The following is a 7400-nucleotide window of genomic DNA, read 5'->3' as shown; positions in this document are numbered from 1 at the left end:
TAGTGGTTTTTGCCATACATTGACATGAATCAGCCATGAGTGTACATATGTGCCCAATCATGAACCCCCCTCCCACCTCCCTCCCCATCCCTCCCCTCAGGGTTGTTAAAAAGGTAAATCACTTGTCCTACATTTCTACTTTGTGGAAACATATCCCAGAAGAATTCACTTTTACTATTTCAGTATTTAATTCTTCTAATGACTGCTTCCATAATTAAACACAGTAGTTTTATATCTATGATTCTTAACAATGTTAAGTAGTATTCATTTAATTAAAGGGCCTTTAAAAATATATATACAGATTACCAGTATCCTCCTTACTGTGGAATGATTCAGGAAATCTATGCTGGACTTGGGAATATAAATTTTTAAAAAGTTCTGATGTGACATCTTTTTTCAGCCAGAGTCAGAACTAATTTACTAGAGAATTATCATGTATTACTGTAAAGATCTTTGTTCAACCAGCATGGCCATGGTTGGCAGAATTTTGCAACCTGGAAATGTCTCTTCATTTGTAAAACATCTTACCTTACTTTCTTCATCCTCATCCTTTTCTGTTTTCACATTTTTTTTCATCCTTTCTCTAAATTTATTTGCCTTTTTTTTTTTTGGTGTGTCCTACAGCTTATTTGTTAACTCTATAGTCCTTGCTTTTAGGGAGTTGACAAATTTAGGGAGTTGACAAAATTGCTGTCATACATTATTGTCCAAAGAAAATGGACACAGTGAAAGGTCATTAAAATTGTAGACAACAGAGCTCTCAAAAAAGATGATCAGAATTTTCTGGGAAAATGTATAATCTCATGATCAATTAAAAGGATACATGTTCTCAATAGTTGGAAACAGCATATTGATTTAATGTAGCAACTTATATTTAGCAGAAATCACTTACATACTCAGGAGCATAAAATCTCTATACTCATTCTGCTTGCCAAAGCATTTAATGCAGCCCTACTTGTTTATATAATAAGGGTAGTGCTGAGTTTTCAAATAAAAATTTCTTCTGTAGGACGCATTAAATCACTGGGAGTATTAGGTAGTAGAGAGCACAAATGCACTCAAAGCAGGACATGGCATCTGTTAGACTTGGCTTGATAATGTTTCTAACCTCATGTTAAATCTCTGAGCATTACTAATATGCTCAACACAGGTAGCCAGGCTTACATTCTGGGTAAATGGAGCAATCAGGTCAGTGTCATCTGTTATATAAAAACTGTTCTTAATTGAATCATGTCTGGATATTTTCTCAATATTGGAGTGTTGTTTTGTAGAAGATTTTTAGTTTAATCATATTTCCTATAGGAGGAGTTGCTCCTCTTAATTTTTACAAAGGAATCTATAATTATTTCTGGGAATCTACACCACACAAAAACAGGTGAAGGTAAATATTTTTTAAAAGAATACCATTTTTTTCTTCTCAACCAGCTTCTTTATTTCAAAATTTAACAGCGGATTTTTCTGTCTGGACTCAGTTTTTGATCCCCTCATCTCAGTTGCTCCCTAGTCCCAACTCCAGCAGTTCTAAAATCTAATTCTTCCTTTCAAATACTTTAGACAATGAAAAATTGGAAAGTAAAAATTTTTAAATACCATTTATAATAGTGTTAAAACCATAAAATGCTAAGGGATTATTTTTTTCTTAAGGTACATAAAATTGCCTCACTGAAAAACTACAAAATGGTGCTGAAAGAAATGTTAAAAGACTTATGTAAATAGAAAGAACTAATATATTTATTGATTTGGAAGATGCTACTGTTAAGATGTCCATTCTCCCCCCACTTTTATGTGTATATGTGTATTCAACATAATTACAAATTGTCTAAATTCCCTGTGGGTTTTTAAAGAATTATCTAAATTCCCTGTGATTTTTAAAGTATATTTGGAAATGCAAAGGACCTAGACTAGCAAAAAAAAAAAAAAAAAACAGTCTTCTAACAAAGCTAGCAATACCTGACCTCAGGATGTGTTACAAAGCTAGAGTAATAAAGATAGTAGACAAATATACTAAAATGATAATCGATAAATAAATTAAAATATAGTATCTCAAAATAGACTCACACATACATGTATGGTTAAGTAATTTTCAACAAAAGCACCAAAGTGATTCATTGAGAAGAGCAACATCTTTTCACAAATAGTGCTAGAAAAACTAGATATTCAAACAGAAAAAGCACTTCAACTTCTACCTCACTCCATACTCAGAAATTATCTGAAATGGACATAGACCTATAGATAAGTGCTGAAATTATAAAGCTTCTAGAACAATAAATTGGAAAATATCTTCATGAACTTGGAGTAGGCTAATATTTCTTAGGACAAAGAAATCACAAACTCGACTTAGTTATAACCAAAAACTTCTGTTCATCGAAAGACAGTGTTAAGAAAACAAATAGATAAAACAACAGGCCTTAAGAAAATAATCATAACAAATACATTTGACACAGGGCTTATAACATATAGAGACTATACATAGAAATTCCTACAACTCAGTAATAGTGTCATAATTGTATGAAAAATGGACAAAATATTTAAGCAAATACTTCACAAAAATCACATATGTATTACTGATGAGCACATTAAAAAGTATTCAACATCACTGATTCTCAAGGAAATGCAAATTAAAACACAAATTGATAAAAGATTGACAATACCAAAAGCTCTGGAGAGTGTAGAACATCTGGAAATCTCATACATAGCTATAAATATATAGAATGGTACAATACCTTTGGAAAGTAGTTGGGCAGTTCCTTTAAAAGTTAAACATACATATGTGCATCCTGTGATTCAGCAGTTACACTTCTAGGTGTTTATCTAAGAACTAGAAATATCTATCCACAAAAGCCTTGTTATATAATGTTTAAAACTACTTTATTTGTAGTAGCCCGAAACTGGGAAAAAACCCAGTGTCCATCCACAGGAGAACAATGATTAAATAAATTGTCATATATTTATACAATGGAGCAACAATAAAAATAAGTGAACAGCTTCTTAGCACTTATCTCCATCTGGCTTATTATTTGTTTATTGTCTGCCTTCCCCTGCCAGGATGTACGTTCCATGAGATCAAGGCATTCGTCTGCTTATGGTCACTCATGTATTTTAGCACTGAGAAACACTTAGATAGAAGAAGGACTCAATAAATTTTGTGGAGTTGATGGAAGTAACATTCATATGCCACTTCCTTCTTCTCTCAGAAGGCTGCTGTCTTCCTCTCTTCTCATATCCACTCTGTCTTTTCCATAAGCACCTGTCCTTTCTTCTTACCTGTCTCAGTGAATAAATGTCGTGTTCCTTCAAAGAGGATTCTCCTATGTTCTTTTTCTCACCTTTGCCTTTTAACCTGGAAAATTTCACAATTTATTCCCCATTTTCCCTATATCCTTAACCTCTCCTCTGCAGAGAGGTAAACTGCCCCTTTTCCTGGAGCCAATAAGCACACTTGAGTTTGTACTACCTAGAAACAAAACAAAAAAGTTCTCTAGAATCCACATTCCCCAGTTGTACTGCTTTTTCTATATATCTATATCTAAACTTCCATTTGCAGCCAAGTTTCATGAGAAAGAGTTCCATTTATATTATTTCCACTTTTTCATTGCTCATGTCATTCCTCAACCTACAGTATCCTGAATTCTTCTCTACCTACTCCATCAAGATTATTTTCATCTTAAAATTTACCATGATATTCATAATATCAAAGTCACAGTCAATGGACAGTGTATTTCTATATCCTAAGGGCCCTTCTGGGGCAGTGACCTGTTGAACATATCTATCTTCTTGACACTAGCGTGATCCTTTTTTCTTGCTATCTTCCTGATTTTTTATGTTCTTATTCTCTAACACAGACTCAACTTCCTCAACTTACTATTTAAATGTTGATGTCTCCCAGAGTTTCAGATGCATCCTTTCACTCTGTCCAGCCATGCCAGCCTTCTTCCTATTTGCAAAAAAAAGCACAAGCTTAACTATTTCCTGCAGATTTATATTTGCTATCGTTTCTACCTGGAACACTTCTTTTTTGTCCTTCTTGTTCTAAGTCACCTTCTGTGTGACTATATCTCTCAGGATCCTCATAGCAAATATGTCATAACATAAAAGGAATAATTAAAGAATTTGAATAAAAATAGCATTTATGGATAGGTATGGATAGGATGTAGGGAAATTTACAAGGCACAGTAAAACACTCTGTTGCTTTTTGGCAACAGCAAAAAGTTGTGCATCAAAGACTAGCAGTTCTAGGTGATAGTTATAGCCATAAAAGGGGGTTGCCTGGCAGAAGCTCTGTCCTTCAGATATGCAGCCACTGACAAAGCATGGTCAAGCAAAAAGTGAGAAGGAAGCCAGAATACTTTGACCTCTGCTTTCTCCCACTCTCTGATTGGCCGACCCTGCTGGAAGCCAGAGGACAAGGGGGCCTGGTTGATGTTGCCTATGTGAGTCATTCCTGGAGGCTGAGAAGGACACGAAGTAGAATCGGAGGGGCCAACAGTGGATACCCAGTTTCCCTCTCTTCTCTGTCAGCATCCATCAGTGTCATTTGTCAAGATGAACACCTTGTTCCAACACAGGAGAATAGAAAGTCTTATCAGTTAGCATGTCTTTTTGGAGTGATATCAATTCAGTCAGTCTTACCTGAAAGTTAAAATAGTAGCACCAGTGTATTTTACTTAAGGTAGCTATAGCATAAACCCTGACAGTTGGCCTTTCTTTCTATAACACAAGTACCTGACTCAAGCTTTGATTGCTCAGGCACCCACTTCAAAGAGTCGTCTACTTCAAAGATGGCATCCACTTCAAAGATGGCATCCACTTCAAAGATGGCTAAATTAAATATCTTGACTAAGCACATTGCCAGCCACATGACTAGATAAAGAGCCAACTCTGCTTCCCTCTACCAAGGCTCCTTTGTTTGGAAGTCTCAGTTGATTTTGATAACTGACCCTTTGGGCTGCTTGTTCTTTTCCTCTTTCCTTGCTTCAAATTACCACTCTTATGTTTTAAATTCATCATTAAAGCGTGAGCCTTGCCAACCCAAGGCCCCTACCCTGGACCTCAATAAAGCAGAGTCCTGGGCCTTCCTCCCCTACTTTCTCTGTCTCTTTCCCTCTACCTGTGACCTTGCTGTGTGGCCCTAGGTGTGCCCTTTCTTTTCAGAACCTGTGAGTAATAAACCATTTCTTTTAAGTTTCCTGATGTTTATTGCTGAGAGCCTCTTGCAATTGTAATAAAAACCAGAAGTCCATGTCCATCCACAACATTGGTTATTAATAGGCTGATCAGCATGAAACAGTAGTGGACTAAAAAGGTGGAGAGAATTAATTAAAACAAAATTAGCCCTACAGTCCCTGCTTCTGTTACAAGTCACAGGGACTACATATTCATATATTTCTTCCTCCATCATTCTTTCTGTGTTACTCTGTCTTGGCATCTTGGCTGTTTTTATATCCTCCTTTGTGATGACCTTTCTTCACCATAGAGTAAAAGTCCTCATTGATTGGTACAGTTTTCCCTTGACCAGAGCTATGGGGCAAATGATCACAGAGAAAGAATCCAGTAAATCCCTGGATACTGGTCTTCTTTGCCCTCACTATATAGCAGTGCCCCAGTTTTCCCAGATAATAAGGATCAACTACCAATGTTCTCCTTGTTTGTTAGTTCAGGGTATGAAAAATACAAAAGAATCTGATGGTAGTCTCAAATCACAAGTTAGTAGAATAATGACTGTATTCCTTAGTGGAAGCACTCCTCCACGAGGCACTAAGCTCTCCAACTCCAGATCTCAAGGTCACTGAGACGAACCTCTCCTACCTTCATTCTTTTGCCAGATCCTGAATTCTGGCTTTTGGTAAGATTGTACCATATATTGATCACTGGTATGTAACAAATCCTGTAGAATGTCAGCTCAGCCTTGCAGGATGTTGACTCCAAGCCATCCCCATAAATAAAATTTCCTCAGGTATTCTAACTGTCCTGTCAAGTCAGCCACTTCTAGGTTATAAGGACTGAAAAACTAGTGAATTCTATGGCTGTGAGCTGACTGCAGCTTTTCTTTTATTAGCAAATGAGTTCTTTGATCTGAGATGGTGTGCTAATCTCAATTAGGATATAGTGATGAATAAGACTTTTTATTAAGGTCAACAGGTTCACAGGTGATGGTGTTGACAGAGGCATTGAAATCAGAAAAGAATCATCTTCACCCAAATTTTCACTGATTACTATGAGGGCAATAACTTTCCCTTGCTCACCACCTCATGATAGAATGGCTTTCCAAAATAATCCACATGGTACTAGGTGCCTGGACGGTACCTCAGAAGATGGGACAAGCAGAACTCAATATTGTCTTTGCTGTTATCTGGTCCAGTACTCACCTAAAGCTCTGAAGAGCCACCACACTTGCCATCATGGCATCTTTGCATATGGGCCGATTGAGTTAGCACTGAGGTGGAAGATAAAAAGGCAAGCATGCCATGCAGACCCATTCATAACCAGGTCCACAAGCTTTGTTTCTTTGTTATTTGGTCAGAGGGGACTCTCCATGACACCATAATGCCATGACACCATGGGAGCATCAGTCATCTACTCGTGAAGTTGACTTGAGCCTTCCACATACTACTATGCATGGTCAACTTTATGTTTCAACAAATTAGATAACATTCTTGATGAACAGTATGAGTCACATGGTCACTTGGTGTCTCATTATTAGGTGTTCAGTCTTCTAGAGCTCGGGAGAAAATCTAGGGTTACTTTTCAAGTGAAAAATGATGCTTAGAAACAGGTTTGATCTTAACCCCAGGTTGTAGAGATTTGTGTTGTAATTCTACTGGGTATTGCTAGAGGTTCCACTTAGGGTCTCCTCTACCATAGATAATTAATTATGATACCATTGGATCAACTGCTCATAAGATCTAAATGGTAGAGCAGCTAGAACCTATTGGAAAGCCTTTCTTTTTTTTTTTTTTTGGTCCAAGTCTCACCCATGGGGGAAGTTTTGTGTCATCTAATAAGTGGTTTTGGGAAGCTCACCCAAATACATTAAATGTGGCCTCCTAAAACCAAACAGTCCAAGCAATATGCCTCTTTCTTGATGGCAAGATATATGAGAACAACTTACAACTTGTCACTCATGTTATAGGACATATCTGGATGTGCCCATAGGCCACTAGAGCTAAATATTTTTCTAATGAGCATTTCCCTGAACTCTTGCACTTATTTCCCATATTCTGCTGGACATATGTTTTAGCAGACATATAGAGATGCTTTCTAATTTCTGCTGAACAGGTCCAAGTAGTGCCATATTATATAATGGACCAGCATGATATTCTGGGTGGTATTAAGATGATGAAGGGACATCTGGATGATATATAACATAGAGCAGGAATAATGCCCTAACCCTGATGTCAAGA

The sequence above is a fragment of the Dama dama genome, chromosome 21 (assembly GCF_033118175.1).
Source record: "Dama dama isolate Ldn47 chromosome 21, ASM3311817v1, whole genome shotgun sequence".
Classification (NCBI taxonomy): domain Eukaryota; kingdom Metazoa; phylum Chordata; class Mammalia; order Artiodactyla; family Cervidae; genus Dama; species Dama dama.
The sequence above is the reverse complement of the archived record's forward strand: the minus strand, read 5'-3'. Positions refer to the sequence as shown.